Consider the following 21,663-nt stretch of genomic DNA (forward strand, 5'->3'; position numbering starts at 1 on the left):
ACCAATCCTTTATTTTCTATACTCACTCTTCTCAATTCCAACTTTACAAAAGGAAACCAAACTCAAACAACGTAAGCCTCAATGACAGCTCCAAATGAACTAAACCATAGTGTGCTCATTCTTCAGTTATTTTCCCTCTTGCACTTTCTGAAGTGCTTTGCCAGCACAACAGGGAAAGTTTGCACAAAGCCCACATTCCATTCTCGACTCTTCACTTACAGCAACTTTAAAAGCATACCTGAAGTCAAGTTAATGTTGCTTATCTTTAATGAGCGTTTCTTTCAGAATTTATTTTCACAGCAAAAAACATGAAAAGGGCTTTAAAGAGTCAACAGGATTTTTGCCAGCATGGCTATAGGTTATTTTTTGAAGAAAAGTTTCTATAAGATCCTTTTAATGAACAATGCAAAAGATGATTGTGAGTTACTCATGAAAGAATTCATAGTTCAATAGGTATTAATTGCTTTTAAACATGTGTCACCCACTTACAGGAAACTGTATGTACGTTAAATATGTACTTTATACAAACAATCTTTTCTTCTTAAAATAAAACCAAACAGCAATAACAATGTCCATGCCAAAGGTTCAGACTGTTAGTAATTTTGTTAACTTACAAATCTTCAGTTAAAAACAGGACAAAGATTTGTTTAAAGACTACTTGCAGTTTGCAATATTGCAGAGATAAATAAGGATATGTTCTTCACTGACATTTGAGATAAATATATTTTTCCTCACATTTAGAGTCACGTATGCAGATTTTCACTGTAGAGAGAATCACACTGTTTCCAATTGGCCACTTTACCAACTCAAGAGAAAAAGAGCTTTCTTAGGATTCAAATGTCAGGATTTTAAGAAGGAAACTGTCCTTCATCATGCGGTATCCAGGTATTTCTTCAGTGGTGATTAATACTCAGATTTCCTTATACTAAATTACATCTAAAGTAATCTGTCTTTCTGAACTTACATAATAAAAGCACATCCTCTCTAATTCTTTAATACTCACTGAGTACTGAAAACTTTTTAGAAACTACAGAGAATGAAGCAATTACAGTACAGTCAGGCAATTCTTAATGAGAAAACTAACGTTGTCTCATGTGACAACAAATATTTTAGAAGCATTTTCTAATTTTTTCCCCCTTTGGCGCACCTTGTAATTCTTAAAAAAAAAAATAAAAATCACATTATCATCGTAATTTTATTTAAGGCTGTGACATTTTCGTATCTCTGCAGTTGAAATACAGTATCTTCTTATTTTATAACTGAACAATTTACAAAATAATCTACTTAAAAAACTCTTTAAAGCTCTTTGTTGATCCATTCATTTTTAATAGCATTGATTTGCAGAATATTCAAGTTTTTGGCAGTGCCCTACAGTGTGTATGGAGGGGGAAAACATTTCACTGTCTTGCTGAGTACCAAATAGCATTCATTCGTTTACAAATATTCTAGATTATTTAATAAAAAAAAGTGAGAAAATAATGCTGCTACTATTAGCAGCCTCCTGACACCCACAAAAAGAGCCATCAGTGCAAGAATTTGTTAAGATATTTCAAATAAATGTATCCTTAACAACTTATCTTGGAACTTGCAATTTAGGTTATACTGAAAGAAAACAAAACTTGCTTGATTAACAAAAGCAACAAGCCCATGTTGGAAATGGATGGCTATCTTGCATTTTAAAGAAGACATTGAGTCAAACTAATCAGCTCAAATGTCAGTGCATTTGGTTTCTGATGTTCCACTGTATGCACCATCACTTTCTCTTGAAGAAATCTATCCTTATGTTGGCACAGGGCAGAAATTTCCACCTTCTAACAGATTTTCAATCAAACTCCGCAGACTGCTGCAGAAAGTAAGTTGATTAAACAAAACTGACAGGTATGCAATTCTTCTTCAGCATCCTTACAGCACCACGAAGTTGCACTCTTCCAAGTTCTGGAGGCATGACAATTTTTGTGTGAAGTCAGCCCTGGTTTCCCAAAGCCTATGGCAGTCTGGCACTTGATCCCAAAACGAACAAGTTCAGAACTAACACAGTTTTCAGTGGCTGTACACAGTCATAAATTATCACATGAGAAGTTTAAGACCCAACAACTTCATAAAAAGATATAAAACAGCTCCCAGGCTAAGAGCCACAGCCACTGTTCCACTTACACCCCCTATCTAAAGTTACATTACATTTTATCCAACTCTTCCACCTGCTTTTAATAAACTAGTTTTCATTGTTTTTTTTTTTTTTTTTCATCTAATTGCGTTTTCTGCATATGACTTTGAGCTCCTTCCATTTGTAATCTCACAATCCTTTCCACTCATTACCTTTCTTTTCTTCTAAATGTTTTTAAGTCAAGCTATTGTATAACTCTGTAAAAATTAAAATAAATTGAGAGATTTGATAGAAAACAGTTTAGCATGCTCCTTTAGCGTGAGAAAAAAAGGATTTCAGTCTTCCTACTAGCTGAAAAATAACTGTTGAATGTAATGAGCATCTTAATATATTAGAGCAGACTTTGCCTCTTTAACTGAATCCAGTCAATTGCATGTTAATTAACACTGAGCAAGATGTGAAGAATTGCAATACTAAGATACTATGGCAGCTCCGGTTACTTTTTTTTTGTTTTCTAGCTAAGTGAGAATAATAACAGAAAAGGTGTTGTATACTTCCATTCTTGAAATGCTCAGTTCTCATATTTATGAGCACATGCTCTGTGCACGCAAAATCTGAGGAGCTCACAGAAATGATGTGAAGCAAAGGAGTGGTACACAGTTATTAGTGTTAAAGCTATTTTATACACCTGGACTTTGTCAGTGCTCTATTTCATGAGGGAATAGAGGTAAAATTGGCAATATTATAATTAACTCCATAGACTGTTAGCTCAATTCTTGATTTTGCAAAACCGCAAATAGTAAGAAAAAGGCACCATCTAGATCTTTTTCCTTTCTTTCCCTTTCAAACTGTTTCCATTTGTTAAGTTTATTATTTTTTAAATGGGTTATCCCAGATAAAATAGACTAGTGATGGATACGTAGCAATTTTTGTTAATGGTACTCCTTCACAAGCAGATAATAGCAGGATTTCCAGACTTTTTAGGTGAAATCTCTGCATTTTTTTGGTAGGATTACAATAAAAGTAATAGGATATAAAGTCACAACTGTTACATTACAAAAAAATAAAAGAACATCTCATCTGATGTATTTTATTCTAATTATTAGTAGTAAAACTGGAAGAATATTTTGTACTCTAAATTCATCAGGAGAGGGAAATTAACAGCCTGACCTAGAAATCACAACTAGATTATATGGCCACTTGTATTACCTTATAAAGGTTCCTGCAAAATATCATTAAACATACATAAACAATTAAAAAAAAACCAAAAAACACCTTATCTTATGTCAAAATGGCTTTCCCCCACACTGTATAAAAATTAGGTTCTCCCAAGAGCTAAAGGAAAAGCAGACTGGCTGTTGAATCATCATGCTCACTTTTGTTGAAACACCAAAAATAAATTCACTCCTATAGCAGGTTTTAAGCTGTGTGAAAGTGTGAAATTCAACGATCATTCACAGAATCATAAAAATATATCTGGAAGCTCCTCTGAGAAATAATCTTGACTGACCTCAAATCAGGGCCCGGTTTGCCCATAACACTTTCTTGAAGTATCTAACTAATATGCCCTTACAGACCTCCAATACCAGAAATTGCACAATGTCTCACAGCAATCTACTGCAAAGCTTCATTATTTTTGCAATTAAAACACTTCCCCTTTCATCTAACCTGCATTACTTGCCATAATTTAAGACTTTTATTTCTTTGTTCTTTCCACCAGGGACAGGAATAACGTATTTCCTTTCTAGCAGCTACATCACAGACGTGAAAATTATTTTCTCCTGTAGACTAAACATTCTTACTTTTATCAACTTCTCATCTCTTGTTGCTGACCCTAGGAATATATAAACCTTTGAAGAGAACAACATTATTTTGTTAGTAATTGGATCAGCCTAAGACTAGGAAGTATATACTGCTTATTAAAACAAAACAAAAATAGAAGCACATCAATACCAACTGGACAAAAAACGAAGACAAGTACCTTGAGGCAATTACATGTTGCAGTAAGTAATTCAGTCTGTCTTATTTTTAGGAAGCTTTTTCACTTTCTGTCTCCCAACAAAATAGCCTAGCTTACCCATGTTATGTAATCATGTACTTTACATTTCCAACCCAATCTCGCACTGTTTTTTATGGAGCAGCACTTAAAATGGACAAATGACTGAAATGTTGAGATTATCAAATTAAGCAAGATAAATTGCCAAACACCTGAAAATATTCACATTCAATAGGATACATACAATTGGTCTGGTAAATTTAACTATTAGTAATAATGATCCAATAGATCTTGTCCTTCTCATATTCTGCTCAAATTAACACTGACTTTTCCCCTAGCAGTAAGAATATATTTAAAGAATTCAGGTACGCACAGAATTTCTTCCTTAGGTAAGAGAATGGGAATAGAAGTGGAAGGAGGGGAAGACTGGTGAGAAGTTTTAATGAACTATTTCAATTCAAACAATGACCTCTTTTTTTTTTTTTTTTTTTTTTTAATTTTTCTCTGAACCAAAAGCTTTGAAACTGGACAAAGAGATTATCTTCTCTGCCAAATGCCAATTAAGCTAACCTTTCCATTTTATGCCAATAGTTTTCAATTATAGAAACACTCATGGTATATTTCACCAAATGGCACACCGTGATTAATTAAATCTAATTTTATCAACAGCCAGAAAGTGAACAGCATATTAAAGTAAGGTGAAAGAACAGTTTTGATTCATACACTGAGTTTTAATTCCTAATTCCTTGTCTCCCACTCTTTTGGTAGAAATTGAAGGTTACAAATCATTGAACGGGGTAAGCTACTCTAACTCGTACACAGCTTTAAGTATCTGTCCTTCAGTTTTTTCCTCTGATTATTATTTTGCCTGTAGTATACCAAATCGATAAGCCTGGAACTATGTGCTATGTGAAGTTTATAAACATAAGATATTTAAAATACAGCACTGATATTAAAAATAATTACCACAGGTAGTTCTTTTGCTTTGTTTTTGTTTTGTTTTTACAGAAGGAGCTGTATCCACTTTTAATAAAGACTTATTGATAACGAAAGGTTTCCCCTCCACTCAATATCCAGTGCTGGGATGTAAGCTGTTGTTGGCTCAATTTTCACAGCAACTGCAGTTTCTACAGATGGCAGCACTGAAGTCTGAAAATGTATTAGTTACTGTGACTAAGTATTTTGCACATAAAATCTCCTGTTGTGCTGCACAGACAAATTAATGGAAAGGTTTTGACTGTGCTCAAGAACCTCAAGCACAAGTACCTTGAACCTGCAGCCTGTGAGTTCACCCAGAGATGCAACAGTATTGTCTTTCAGTGTTTTCATGGCCTCTTTTGAGGGCAGGTTCTGCTGCAAGCTCAAGAGAACAGACAGTCTCTGCAGGGTCACAGCAACGGTGCTGGTTAACCCAGCCCTCACAGAGGCTTTCTCTCTCCAGGTTCGTGTCTTCCAGCAAGCTGACTCCCACCAGGCTTTCTGGCTGGGAGCTTCAGAGCATCATCATTCCACTTTTGCTAAGCCTCTATGAATAAACATAAAGCACTCTTATTCCCTTTATGCTGCCTTGGTTGAACTTGGCATTCTTATGTTCCCCAACAGACTTGATATCCAGCTGTGCTTCAGTGGCTCCAAGGCAAACTTCAGGGCTCCCTTAAAGACCAATTCTCTCTACAGCAGGGACAATTACGGCCACATAGACACTGAGAAAAAAAATATTACCATCTCAGGTTTTTACCAATTACAGGGATTAACATTATTAGTCTCCTTTTTCTTTTAGCTGGATATTTCAATATAAAAAAAAAACCCTGAACTTTAAAATGTCTCAGGTCTGAGAGGAGTCAAAAAGGAAACACATTAAGTTGTCAGCTTAATATGTTTTAGAATGCATGGGGACATTAAATTTCACTTTCCATCTATGAATATTAAACATTAATGAGGTCTCAGGTACAAAGACATTCAAATGAAACATCAGAGAGCTATGTCTTAGTTCTTATAAAAGGAAAAAAAGTTCACTAGGGAAGCTAATAAAGGTCATAACCAGAAAAACACCTTAAAACCAGAATATACAATAAAAGGAAAAAAAAAAAAAATTGAAGTAAACATAAATTTAAAAGAGCTATTAAAAAAAAAAATGCACCTTCCCACAAGAACAATTTAAATAAAGTAAATTTTATAGAAAGCACAGAGAAATTGAAAGTAATTAAGTACATACTCCTATGCACATATGTAATCCTAATAATCTAATGTTTGAACTAAGCATGGGTACAAAGAATCATAGAATCTTTTCAGTTGGAAAGGATCCTCAAAGGCCATCTGTTCCAAATTCCCTGCAATGAAGAGGGACACCCACACCTACACCAGGATGCTCAGAGCTGCACAGCCTGACCTTGAATGTCTCAAGGGATGGGGCATCCACCACCGCTCTGGGCAACCACTCCAGTGCCTCACAATACTTAATCTAAAAAGTTTTCTATGTATCCAATTTAAATCTCCTCTTGTCCTATCACCATAGACCCTGCTAAAGAGTCTGCCCCCTTCTTTCCTGTAGCTCTCGTTTACATATTGAAAGGCTACTCTCAGGTCACATTGGAGTCTTCTCCAGGCTGCACAGCTCCAGCTCTCTCAGCCTGTCCACATAGGAGAGGTGTTTCATCCTTGGGATCATTTTTGCGACCTTCCATTGGACATGCACCAACATGTCTATATCTCTCCTGTACTAAGACCTCCACAACTGGACACAGTAGTCCAGAAGAGTGAGGCCTCACCAGCACAGAGCAGAGGGGCAGGATCACCTCCCTCAACCTGCTGGCCACACTTCTGTTGACACAGCCCAGTGTATCACATCCAGCTTGCTACCCACCATACACCAAGGTCCTTTCTGGCAGGGCTGTGCTTTATTCTTTTGTCCCCCAGCTTGTACTTATAGTGGGCGTTGCCACGACTCAGGTTCAAGACCTTGCACTTGGCTTTGTTGAACCTCATGAGGTTCTCCTGGACCCACTGGCTCAGTTTGTTTAGGTCCCTCTGGATGGCATCCCATCCCTTGGGCATGTCAACTGCATTCCACAGCTTGTTACCTATCATCTGCAAACTTGCTGAGGGTGTACTCAATCCCACTGTTTATATCATTGATGAAGACATCTCTTGCATTGGGTGACTTGAGAACAGCTTGTAAAGGTGACAAGCATTAATACGACAAATGAGCAAAACCAAAATCATAACAACAGCTGCATCCTGAAATCCCTTGTTTTCTCCTGTCTCCAGCTTTGCAGACTCCAATACCTACAGCTATAAAAGTAGTAGTAATAGTAATATTAAAAGAAGCACTAGTGATTACATGAATATGTAAAAAGGTAATAAGGTAATATGCAGTATTTGCATTTCAATATAGTCAAAATATAATGAAAAAAAGATCTAAGGACGAAAAGGAAAAGCTGTCAAGCATGTAACAGGTTCTCTCTCCCACCCCTATGATTTATTTTACCATTCTGTTGATATGTACTCCCTCTCCCTCTCCCCACAGCTATGAAAAGGAAATATTTGTTTCCTTCTCCATGCTTAAAAATTTGTAGTTACAAAGCAAGAAAAATCAGTTTTGGGGGGTATAGTCTGGCATATTTAAACAGAGAAATAGTAAGGCAAAATTTGATATTAAAGTATTAAAAAAATTAAATATTGCCTAGATTCAAACAAAACAAAAGAACACCCTGAATGTTACTGATCTCGCTAGCTTTACATAGAAACCAGAATTGTGCATCCAGGCTATTTTTAGAGATTCAATTATATAATACCAATGTTACTAGAATACGACAGCTAGCACGTATTCTTGACACGTATCATCCATTCAATTAAGAAGTTTTTATTTCTAAATGGTATGTTATCAGTCCAGTATGCAATAGCTTGGCAAACATTCTGTACAGTAATACATTAACAGCTCAATAGCGATTTATAAGATAGCCCAGAAATTTATTTAGAAGTAGATATACAGTAAGGCTCTTTGATGATATTAAAGCATTTACCGTCACATTTATATCAACGCTACACATGGCATTGGAAGAAATACATCATTACCTGAGTCAGAAGTTACGTAACACCAAAAGAAGCAGCTCATTACTTATGTAAATCTGATCAGGTCACTAAATGCTGAATGAAACAAACCTCTAACACTTTTTTCTCCATGTTATTTCTGTATAGCAAAATTTAAGTCCCCAGAAACACCTGTAGCTCCCTGAGTTTCTGCAGGTGAAGCCTGTTATTCCCTAATTGCAGATGAATAATCAATCAATCAATATAATAATCAATCTAGTCAAGGTGAAGGAGACAAAAGAAACTGAAGTTACTGTCTGTCTTTGGTATGAGTATTAATAGAAGACATAAAGATATGTTTTTACTATTACATTGAGTAGCCATACATTTACATTCATACAAGCTGCAAATCTATCAAATAGGAAGATTTCATTTTTTTATGGAATTTCAGAATTCATGCAAACTTTGATAAGTATTTGCAATGGACACCTTTTCAATAATAGTACCTAGAGCAGTTGTAATTACAGTTTTACTACAGATCCTTAATTATGGTAGTGTCTAAGAGAGCTTATTAAGAATCATAAGCCTACTGTGCTCAGTAGCAAAACCTAGTTTTTCTCCAAATACGTTTGCAAACTAAGTCTAAAGAGAAATGTAAGAAATGACAGAAAGAGAAACAGAGAATACTTGATGTTCTAGATTATGGACATAAGTATAGCATAGAGAAGGCCTTCTTTTCCTTTGTCAAGCACACAGAGAAGGATACAACTATAACTGAAATGTTGATGCCTCAACAAGTATTCAGCTGTTTGGACTGAACAGTAAAAGTTATAATTCCCTGTGCAGGCAAAAAGTCCTAAGCAACTATTTATCTCCTCATTTTTCTTATGATTGGTCTGGAAACTTTGATCCGCAATTTTCTTTGTATGTACATTTGTATGTTAAGCAGGCCTGTCAGGTTTTACAGAATAAACACTGCTCATTCACTGCTGCCCCCGAGACCTCTTTATGTCACTCACACAAGCATGGCATTGATGACATCTACAGTGACAGCACAGTGTACTATCAGTAATGACTTCACGTCACGCTGCTCTTCCTGGAGAATTTGCGCATGATTCAGGCGTTTGTTGACCTGTAGTTTACAGATTAGTTCTATCAAGTCCCTATACTTCTGGAGTCTGGTGCTACAAGTATAAACTCTACAGAAAGTTCATCACTTGTGTTTGTAATGTCTCTCCCTCAACATCTCATGGAACGCATACATGCACCTGCTCTATGCACAGCTTCATTTCTTCAGGTGCTCTGTATTCCACACCATTCAGTACCAGATTAAGGTTGTACTTGTCATTCATGTATGCTCAGGTATTCATCTCCAGCATCTGTGTTCAGCATCATACATAAATGTTTTAAGTACAGTTTATTTTAATGTTTGTCCCAGCATTTTAATTCAATGTACAGTTTTCCCTATAAGCGAGAATAGTTTTGCTTAAGCTGACCTGAAAAAAGAACTAGAGCTTCAAGACAAGTTATAACCAACAATGAAATACTTCGTTTCATAGCAGAGGGGAAAAGCCTTTCAGCCATTGTTAACAGGCTCTTCTGAAATGAAAAATAGTATCATTATATCTCTATATCTAATATCAATATCTGTAGCAAGGTAAACTCAAGCAATTCATTCTATAGGCAATTCTCCTAAAAAAAATCCATCCAACACAAGCCTCATTCAATTTCTGTGGCAACTGGCTGTAACTTCTTTTTTCATCTATTCCCATTTTTTAACATATCTTTAAAGGATAGGATCATCCATTTTATTAGTACTTGGTTAATCACCAGGTGTCAATATCCAACGCTCATGCTGAAACAGAAAACTCAGTGCAGAAAAATCTTTCCGAACATTTGTCTTTTAATTTGTGTGCATGTTTTAACATGTGTATGTTTATACAGATATCAATGATAATTCATTTATCAATGAATTAGTATTATCTAAATGGTTGCAATTCTCAAAACAAAACATAGATAGCTGTAATATCATTTTTACGAATGCTACATTAAAATATTTTTCATTAATATTTCATACAGACATAAAAAAAAGGAACTTGACTGCAAATAATCACATGATGATCATTCCTTCATCGCTTCACAGTTTTTACAATGAATTGGCACATTAAGAAGCTTTAATTTATGACTAACTTTTATGACTGAATAATTTTGTTAAGGTCCAAAGAGTCTCCCTTCTGCTGTCTGGCTGCAAGGGGCCAGAGCCAACATGGAGCTCACAGCACAGAGCATGGTAGCCCTGTCCCACCAGCTGTCATGAGTGCAATGGAGGAGGCCTCCGCAGAGCAGCCCCAGCCCTTGGGAGCCATTATGACCAGGTTTGTATTACAGCTGCTGCAACTGAACTGGGCCTGTTCATGGATTCAACTGGGACCACTGACCAACCCATGGGCTGCATCTCCATCCCTGTGGACTTGTCTGGCTCTCTTATGGTTCCTGACCCTAGCTATGGGCCAATGACCTGGCCTGGCCGCACCAATCAGCTTTGTCAGAAGCATCCTGACCCTCCTGCTGCACCCTTGCTGCTTCCTGACAAATCCTGAACTGAAAATACTCCAAGGTTTCCCTAGCTGATAAGCTCTGAGAACCAGTTTTAAGCGGTTCTGAATTAATACCTAAAATATTCTTCATATTAATAAATCATTACACAGTATTAAGTAAGAACAATATATAGTCAGCTAAAAAGTCAACTGCTTTAGCCACGGAACAATTGCTATTGGATTCAGACATCAGCCCCATGAATTGGAATCTACGGAAAGATGACAACTTAAATTTAGTTTTGGCTAGAAGATATTCTTGAGGCCTGAGAGTCATCCAAATGGTGATTTAGAATACCTACAAAAGCTATATCCAAAGAAGACCATCTGCTCAAGTTACTTGTTAAATGAAACCTCAGAAACATGCTAAGCCTGAGGTGAATTAAATCTGGGTAACAACAGATGGAGGTCAATTTTCTGTGACTTGTGGTGAACCTGAGCTTTCTGACTGCCTCTGGTGAAACCACGCAGTGAACTGGCTTCTGGACTCTACACAAATCATTTACAAGAAAAACATCACTCTGCTAGGGCCATAATATGCAATTAAATTAACGTACCTGAAAACAAATACCATAAACACCAGCCAAGCCAGCCTGTCTTTGTAGAAAATATGATGCTACAGCCATGCATTTCTACTTACAAAAAAGAGAAAAGGTCACAAATCACAGAATGTACTTTCCATAAAACATCTCAGTCATAAAAAAAAAAAAAAAAAAGAATGTAAGTTAAAATAAAGCCAACAAGGTAAGGAAAAAGCATGAAGACAAATCATTTACACAGTTGGAAGGTCAAAACAGTATTGAAAAAACTGTCATCTATCAAAAAAGTTTGGATAACAGAGATATCACTGAGCAAGGAACTACATGTAAGCACTGTCAACTCAAATAATTTGTTGCTTTACAGACAATAATATTCTGAAAGGGCAGCATGAAGCCTACTAAGAGCAACAGGCTATAGTGTCTGGAATTAATTCTCTTCAACACAGTTTGGCTCTTTAGCACTGTGAACTCTCAGCAGCAATCTCTGCCATGCTTTTATTTTGCTAACTAACCTAGGTTCAGCAATGTTCATATTCTAAGGACCATCCCCAGTATGTGTTTTTCATTGACACATCCTGTTCTGGAGACTAGGAGCTGCACAGCATGGATCTAAGCTACCTCATGATAGCTGGATTCCAGAGATTAAAAGTCTGGGATATTGCATACAAGAAAAGCGCTCCTTGGATAGTGTACTGATGCAACAAACACCAGCGTTCTCACTGGGTACTGAAATTTTACTAACGTCTACTTTTTACAAATATATTTGCAAACTGTCATATTGGCAAAATAAAAATAACTGACTTTATGACAAAAAAATATATAAATGTCTCATTCTTCAGATCAGTAACGTTCAATTCTTGAAATGGTTGATGAAAAGGTTGCAGGCATTACTAGTAGTACAGTACTACTAGTACTGATCAGCACACAAACAAATTTTTATTCCTGCAGATAATTTACAAAGTTTTCATTATCAATTGCTACATTTTAATTCATTTGCAGCAAATTAAAATATACGTAAAATTTTGCAATAAAATATCATAATTTTTAAAACACTCTTCGCAGGCATAGTTATAAAACTTGTTATTATGTTGATAACAATTATGGTTTGGATGATTGTTCACTCAAAGTAGAGAAAACTACTGAAGTGCTAAAGGTCTTTCCTATACTTTCCTATTACTTGCCGTAAGAAATTGCAAAGCTACAAATGATTTGTTTACAATAATTTAATCACAAATGCTGAAGTGTTACAGCTATAAAACATTCAAAGATGTACTACCTATTTTTGTAAATCGTACAAAATTTTGAATGTATAATAGCTGCAATACATTCAAAAATGTATACAGACAGAAAAAAATCTTCATGGTTTCTAATTTTCTTGATGTCAGCTTTTTTATGCTTAATCCTCCTGCTTCACTATGATAGACTGACACCTCTCTGTTAGCATCCATACAAAGGTTTTGTGGCAACTACCTTTGGAAAACTGTGTTTCAAGAATGCATCTCTACTGCTTGCAGCTGTCACAGGTAAGCTGCTGACAAGTTAACAAAATGCCCATCATCTTCTTCTATGGCATTCACGTGTCACCAGCTGCAATTGTTTCTCACTATAGAGACTTCACGCTTGAAAGGTTTCACTAAAAAGCACAGCTGAAATGAAGCTGAGCAGTGGGTGACATAGGAATGGAAATAAACTATTTAATACGTGAAGGTCTTGTATATTTAGTTTTTCTCTTGGTTAAATATAGTTAGAAGAGAGATCTTCCAAGAAGGGACCTGCCTAAAAGAACAACTAAAGAGAGAGGAAACTCACAGACAGGATGCCTTCCACTCCTAATATGCTCTTGGTCCCTAATCTCTGAACACTGTTCAAAGTCCATGTTTCTCTATTTTACTTGGTATGCCACACATAAGGGATTGTATGACAGAGTAACTGCTTATGTGCATTTTGTACTGCTGATGGGGGGGCACATGTCTAGCATAACAAAGTATGGTCCTATGAGAAATTATATTAGGATGTATGAAAGAAAGAACCACAGTATGCCACAGGGTCTTTGTAGAAGAAAGAGTCTTGAGATGCCTATGTGAGCAGAACATCTTTTCTCACTGAGTAAAAAAGGTAGGAAAAAACAAGTACAGCCCAGACTATGGCCTGGGGATCTATTACCCTTAAATGCATTTAACAGAAAGCAGCATGGACGGGACTTAATTCAAATAGTGTCACTGGAGAAGAAAAGTGTCCTCATTTAACACCTCAGAAAGTATCTGTTTATTAATTGGATAGTAGAAAAGAAGTGTTATCCTCAAAATTAATCTTCTCTTTCTACTTTCCTGCAAGGCTCCTATCTAGAATTTTTTTTTTTTCACATAGATGTAGTTACATCTACATAGTACAACACACTATTTGCTACATTATGCTAGCATTTCTTGAGATCTGCTTGCTTGTTCTGCTACAGTTATTACTACAGATAAACAACTTTAAAAAATACCTGCTAAGTGCTAAAAGAAAGTGTTTCAAAGGAATGATGGGTATTTGCTTTTAAAGGATTGGGGGAAAAGCTATAATTATGCAAAAGTGTGCCTCATCCACAAATTTCCTGCCTTTCAAGCTTGCAAGCTGCCTGGATGACCTAATCGATGAACAATCCAGAGCTCCCTTTCCCGAGGATATTATGTAGTCCTACATTTATTGCCACACACCAGATTGAATCTTTTCCAGCAAACAGGTAGATATAAAGACTACACAAGGTCATCCTATGTATGCTACATTTTTTCAACAGAAAAATAAGCTACTTCTATGCTCTTATTTTTTTTTTTTAAATATTATATTCATATATTCTGAGCTTAGTTTTGAAAATTTTCCATTTGAAAAAAAAATACATTAACAGATTTCAACTTCCATAATACATGCAGTACATTATTTTCCTTGTTCTAAGAAAAATAAATTCACCTGTACTGTACTGTAAAAAAAGCTGAGAATTTTATACCACTGATAATTGTTTTTTTCTTATAGAGGAAAAGAAATAGAAGAAAAAAAGCTGTTTTTGCAGAGTTCAAATTTTATACTGCTTTAAATCTAATATAATACTTAATCTAAAGCCAAAAGATACAGAAATTTATCTTAAAATAACTTAATATTTGTAATAAGAACTGCATAGCCCTTAATAGACAGCTCTAGTATTGGAACATAACTTCTGATGATTCATATAGTCTTGAAACTTTTTTGTGTATTTCTTTTGTGGCTACTGTAAACAGCAAACCTCAATCAAGTCTTATAGCAAACGCCCACAGAAACTTTGACATGGCCCAAGGGAAGAACGGTACATCTCGGACACCTTCCATACACTACTATCCTTATGCACTCGTTTCTTCACTTTTAAATCTGTTCTAATTTAACAAGCTGAACACGATTCTTTCGATCATACTTTTTTTGTTGAAACTGCCTGATGACCCTATCTGAAGTTGACTAAATTTCCAAGGGCTTATGCCTAAGAATATATGTAATAACACAGTGGTAAATGAAAGTAAGTCTCAGTGGCAGAGAGTACGACCTGGCTGAAACAATCTCTAATGTATTTTAAACTGAAAACTTACTGCTTCATCAACTATAACATTTATATTGCTAGTTATTCCGACTTATACTGGTATTGATAACATAAACTAACAGTTGTAATAAGCATTTCAGACAGAGTGAAGTAGAACTTCAGAGAAATTCAGAAATAGAAGAATGAATGAGTCATAGACACACACACAGCAGCCTTTATTTATTTATTTTAAATGACTTTAAAAGATACAGAATTTCATAGGAGATAACGGAATCTACACAGAAGATAGGTCAACCTTTCAATAATAAGATCAGCTGCTTTAGTGATTCTTGAGATAGATTAGATGACCTTATTTTACAGACTTAAAATTATCAAGATATCCTTTATCAGAATTCTGCAGATGCCTTATTTCCTTCCCTGACAGCACTACGATATTCTTCTGAGAAAATACTTCTATCCTCAGCTGTCACATTCCAGCATGATATACGCCTTTCTATCTAACGCCTCTTGAATGTAATCAAAATAAATGATGCCTTTTCCTAAGATTGGTGCATCCTCTACATTTTGAATCTCAAAGCTTTTTTGATTTAAAATCTCAGCTGTTAAATCTCAAGGCGTTTCATACTCTAATAACAATGTGGGTTTTTTTTTAAGTTCTGATTTTTTTTATTAAAAATTGAGTTACGCTTGCTGGAATGAAAACAATGAGAACTCCCAACTATAATGGTACCAAGTCATCTCTAAATAGAAGAATAAGCTTGTAGTATTAAAAGTTCATTACAGACTCTTAGCAAGTATCCTCTGTTCTTTCCAGTCCTGTCCAAGATAATTGATAAGAAGCTGGTTTAAATTCCTATATTTAATTCCTATTACTATTAGCACACAAGAACCTTCAGCATAACAAGTGGAAGAAAAAAAAGAGAGAATTCTGTAAGATTACTAAATTAAAATTAACACTGCAGCAATATTAACCCATTGAAAATGCATGTTTGACTGGATCTTCTGCAGAGCAAAACTTTTCTTAATTGTAAACCTGCGACAGCAACTACTGCTGCAATTATTTAGAACTTTCAAAGTAAGATTTAACTTTAAAAAATTTCTGCATTACAATGACAGCTTTTTACCACAAATTATAGCTTTTGGATTATAATTAGAATCCTGCTTGCTTACTTCAATGATGATAATTATAATTACTAAGTTTTTTAAGAATACTACTTGCAGAGTCTTATGAGCAATAAAGTACATCATTACATTATACTACATTTTCTACAGCAACAAAAAATTGCTCTAAACCATTGACAAATTTCACAACAGCAGACAATACAAAAAGAGTAGGACAAGATCAGTGTTACAAAAGTTATAAAGGAGATAAAGCAAAAGGATGTAACAGCTGCTATTAGAGACTAAGTTTACAGTTTACTAAAGTATTATTAAAACCTTTAATATGTGTAAATATTTTGCATATCAATCAGTGCAGCAAACAAAAGTGTTATGATAGTTCATTCAGTCAGGAAACAAAACCAAATTATGCTTATCTCTATTTAAAACAAAACCAACAAACGTTATGTTACACATAATGTATAAAAATTCAACCTTATAAAGACATTGTTCTGCAAATCGTAAACAAGAAGTTATTTTTTCATATAGCTTGACAGAAAAAAAAGCAACAGTACCTTAATTATTTAAGAATAGGCTCATTTGGAATTACATTTTTCTGTGTCATGAAGTACACGAAGTAAATGCAATAAGTATGACATGGGATGGTTTTATAAGTATAGTAGTCTTTTTTAGTCTATTCAACAAAATCATCAATTACTATTTCAAAAAGCAACAACATAAAGTAATCACCTGAAAGAATTATCAGGACTTGCTTCTCAAAATAAGAATTTTTCCCAGCAGCTCAGAGACCTGGATGTGGTGTGCAGTTCTATTCTTTTTTCCATTGGAAAATATTAATAGTCTCCTCAATAAATTATACATTACTAACATTATTAGTTCTCTATGTACTCAATCCATCAACATGATGAGATTAAACTGATCTTTTCGTAAATCTGATTCTTGCATAGCAATAAGATAAGGTTTTGAAACTAACACAGCTCTCAGTTTCATTCATTCAGGAAAGCCAAGTAATATTTCTTTTTTCAGAGTTCCTTTTATTATTTTACCTATGACAGAGGAATATACTTCAAGGCTGGGACTCCTTGGCACTATGGCAACCCTAAAATTAAAAATTAGAAACATGGAATATGACAGCACTATATTGGCAGTGGCAATAAATTTAATTGAGTTGCAGAATCTTAATTTCCTGTATCCTAAGAATGAAGCATTATATTCACAGGAGTTTCCAAGATACCTTGTCACAGGTTATGAATTTAATTTTGATACATGAAGGCTATTTACGATCAAAACCCTCTCTGCAAATTACAGTACCCACCTTCTATCAGAAGGTTGACAGGTAGCAGACATACTGTGTCTGGGAAACTGCGACAGAAGAATCAAGAGCTTTCAGCATCTAGCAGCTCTTCTGTACCAGAATAATTTGTTTCCTACGTGCACGGCCATTAACTCCAAATGCCCATTTACTCAGGAGCTGATGGCAGGGAACTGAATAAAATTCATCAGCGTGGCAACAGAAGGGACACATCTGATGTTGTGCTTTAAACAGTGTGTTTCTTTGCAGAATGGAGTTCGTCCCACCACTAGAACAAAATGAGGCTGAGAGGGCCAGAGGACTCCTTGCCAAATCCTTGTGTGCAAACAAGGACTGAGGCATAGAGAGTAAGTCTGATGTAATGGTAAAGTCTGATGTCTAAACATGTGATCTGAAGGTGTTTTAAAGACAAATCGGGAGAGTCCTAATCTAATCTCTAAGAACTGCATCTTCTAGTTAGTATTTCTATTTCAACTTAAAACTGTTGCTGCCAACATCACAAAGTGCTTGCTAATAGAAAATTTATTGCCTAGTTTATATCCTTTGCTTAGCATGACAACTGTCAAACATGTAAACAGACCTGTGAAGGTATGGAATAAAAATCACAGAATGCTTTGGGACAGAAGGGACCCTTAAGATCATCTCGTTCCAACCCCCCTGCTATCGGCAGGGACACTTCCCGTAGACCAGGTTGCTCAAAGCCCCATCCAGCCTGGCCTCTAGGAAGGAGCATACATAACCACTGTGAGCAAACTGTTCCAGTGCTCACCACTCTCACAGTTAAGGGTTTCATCCCTATATCTAGTCTAAATCTACTCCCTTCCAGTTTAAAGCTGTTTCCCCTCATCCTGTCACTACATGCCCTTATAAAAAGTCCCTCCCCAGCCTTTGATTGGTAGGCCACTATAAGGTCCTCCCTAAGCCTTCTCTTCTCCAAGCTGAAGAGTCCCAGCTCTCTCAGCCTGTCTGTGTAGGAGAGGTGCTCCAGCCCTCTGATAATCTTCATAATACAGATAATTTTATGGGAATAAAAGCTGTTCATTTGTGGAATGCTGCTGCCCTAATAAGCACAAGCATGTGACTCCACAGAGGGGTAACTTGAAAGGCAGATCAGAAATACACACGAAGGAAGCACAAAAATCTGTATCATCATGTTCATACAAGTCTGGTGGCTCCTAAAAGCAGAATTGATCATAATAATGTTGATGTGCATTTTACCATTTTCTTCTACTGTTCATTTAAAGTTAGATAATTTTATTACTATTGATGAAAGAAGTTAAACACCACTAGACTGAAGTTCATTTGCACAGTAATTTTATCTTCTGAATTTACTTTTCACTTTACACTGTTTTCATATTTACAGCTTGGGGGCTATACACAGAAAATCCGTGAAGCAGCTGCACTGTCTGTGTATACATAAGACTAACATAAAGAGCAGTTTATCTCAGAGCTGCTTCTCTGTCTCCCATAACCTGATCCTCCACAGCATTATCTGTATTTCTGCATCTCTCAGTAGTAATTTTGCTATGACTTATCCGCTTCTTATTTCCATTATTATAAAACCTCCCTTGCTTTTCATCCCTTCCATCTACTTCTAGCACTGATTACAATAGGATTGTCTAAAAGTGTGGACTTCCTAAAGCATGAGTTCTGTATCTAAAGGTATGATAACTTTTAAAAATTATATAAGAGTAAAGAAATGACTAGCAATTTTCTTCTGTTTTACTTTAGTGTATCATGATGATCTTGTTTCTTTTTATTTTGGTCAGGTGCCATGACATCTGAGACGAATGCCTTTTGCACAATTTAAACCATATACTGTAAAACAAAACTTTCTAAAGAATAAAACAAAGCAAGATCCTTTGAAAAGGAATGGTCAAGCTCAAAATGTGTTGTACTCTCAGTCACTGAATTTGAGCAAACACTGAAACATTCAGTATTAGGATTTAGCTTTATCACTTTTATAAGCATTTTTAGCACTGTGACACTAAGGAAGATTATACAAGGAAAACAGTTACAGCTAGCAGGGTCTCAGAGGTTCCTCTTAGCCAAAGAAGCCATATTGCAACAAGTTTTCCCAATAACCTTTGGGTCTTCATTCTAAGCGGCGCTCAAGTTGTCTCTTTCTAAAGCCTGACAGTTGCAAGAATCTATCAGAAACTGAGGAACTGAAGAAATACCTTATTCTTCCAACAAACTGAACAGCTATGCAACAGCCTCTTGAGGAAAATGAAGAGCACCATATCTGTTTACAGATCCACATACTGAGTCACAAGTATCACAAAATACAAACTGCAACTTAACTCATAAAAAATAATCTGTCTAGTCTGTCTTGCTGGTTTAAATAAACCTTATTTCACTCCTACACACTATATTGAAAATCTGGATAACCATATAGCTGGATAATAGCAGCCAGGAGACAGACGACTACATAGAGAACTGGATTAATGTTTCTTTTGTTGTTGTTATAGACTGCAACTGCAATAATTTACTTGAGGACTGTGAAAAAACATTTATATGTTTCAGTAGGCATGTATGATTTCTTCTTCTGTCTCCACAGAAAACATGGTATGCATCACGTTCTGTGCATAAGTTTATTATAGAGGCATGAAGATAATTTTGTATTGCCACAAACTGAAATATCATGAATGTCTAGAAATAATGAAATCTCTGTCCTTGAATTTCTATTACTTTGGTACATATCTTGGACATGCATAGTTCAATGAAAATTCTATTAAAAAAACCACCACCACCACCAACAACAACAAAAAAAAACAGCTGAAGCAATGTTTTTTTAACTGTGTTTCTGCATAGGCCTGAATTGAAGGAAAAGCTCTCTAAGCTGACTCATATCAGCAGAAAATTCAGTAGGGATATAAAATAGCTTAGGAACAGAGAAGTGCAACAGATGCGTACAAGATTCAGTATATGACAATGGTAGGAAAAACATAGGGAACTGAATCATCAACTTGACATTTATATAAAAAAAACCTCTGCAAACAAATTAAAAAACCTTGATTATTTGCTCTTCCTCTTTAGAGAAAAACCTTCACATACTGTGTATATTTCAGACACACAATTATCAAAATATATTAGCAAGTAACATTCAAGGTATTCTTTCTAATCTAATTATCAGTCTTGATCATCGTAGATTTTCTTAGCAGGAATAATTAAGGTTCATCTTAGACCTTTGAGGATCATGAATGGGCAAGGAGGGAAAACAAGAGAGCACAATGCAAAAATTCTGACATTGAGGATGAGGAGAATGATTTGATGGCAGAGCTTCCACTGACCCCTGGCACAGTTTAAAAACATCTGTTATGTTTTCTGCAGAAGAGAACTACGTCACTTATAGTTTTGTTACTCAATTGTATTCAGGGAAGTCTCAGGAGAGGTTGTAATTGGCAATGACTTTGATGGATAATATATTTTAAAGGAGTTGTCTCCACTGAATCAGGTATTTATTATATTTGCATAATAAGATATAAGATACAAAGATGAGTCAAGCACTGAAATGAACACTGTAGAGTTGTCCAAACTATGATAAAATAATTAGATAAGGAACACAAAAAAGATCTCAATGACTCTATCACACACTAAGAAAGGCAGTGTCAGTCAGAGTGCTGCTATACAGACTTTTACAGAAAAGGAAAGGTAACAGACCATATGGAGAGTGGAACAAATTATACAACATCTTTATACAAACTTTTAAACAGTAGTTTTCAAGCTCAAGAACCTGAGTTTTTTAATCTCTTACTTAGAGTGAACTGAATGTAAATTGTGTTTATTTTTTTCAAGTGTATTTAGGCTAAATAACCCTTGCTTCAAATGGTTGCGTTCTTCTGCAAAATAGCAATTATCTACACATAACTTGTCAATGATACTGTTTTATTGCTATAAGCATCGAAAATATACAATTTTGTTTTCTAGAATGTCTAGCAGCAGGAAAGCAGTGGAAATTGGTACTTCAGATGCTGGCATACAAGAATCAACATAGTAGCTTCAGTGTTGAAGAATCAATAGTTGGGTGGAATATGTCAGAGATGTTTTTTTCAGCAGGTTGCCACATCAGCCTTACATCAGCCTAAACAGTGTGCTATAGAGTTTACCAGCCTCACAGTACATATGCAAGAGAACTTTTTTCTTACAGACCTCCAGGTAAAATTATCTGGCAAACCGTGTTAACATCCAGTAACGAATATTTTTCCATTCAGAATCTTAATTTCAATTAGTTCAAGGATTTAATAACTGAAGTTTTTTGGCAGGATCTAATCATTAAAAATAAATAAATAAATCTGCAAACAACTTTAGAAAAATTGAAGAAAAAGCAGAGCAGCAGGAATATAAGTCAGTTTTGTGTGTGCAATTAGATGTTATTAGTGATAAATTTTAAACTAAATTGTTTCAAATTTAATTGATTTTCTTTAAT

General features: G+C 35.4%; 1 protein-coding gene across 3 annotated transcripts in view; it reads right to left on the bottom strand.

The window, feature by feature from the left end:
• GALNTL6 (polypeptide N-acetylgalactosaminyltransferase like 6) overlaps window positions 1-21,663 on the bottom strand; it is a 421,689-nt gene that overhangs the window by 279,510 nt on the left and 120,516 nt on the right. Inside the window, exon 1 of one of the 3 annotated variants that reach the window (XM_052682321.1) lies at window positions 5,705-5,806. The exons of the other annotated variants lie outside the window; for them this stretch is intronic. The gene's annotated coding sequence lies outside the window, so the exon portion shown is untranslated. Of the gene's footprint in view, window positions 1-5,704; window positions 5,807-21,663 lie in introns of those variants that run through there. 3 annotated transcript variants of the gene reach the window in all.

Source organism: Tympanuchus pallidicinctus, unplaced genomic scaffold (genome assembly GCF_026119805.1).
Source record: "Tympanuchus pallidicinctus isolate F22 unplaced genomic scaffold, pur_lepc_1.0 scaffold2, whole genome shotgun sequence".
NCBI lineage: Eukaryota > Metazoa > Chordata > Aves > Galliformes > Phasianidae > Tympanuchus > Tympanuchus pallidicinctus.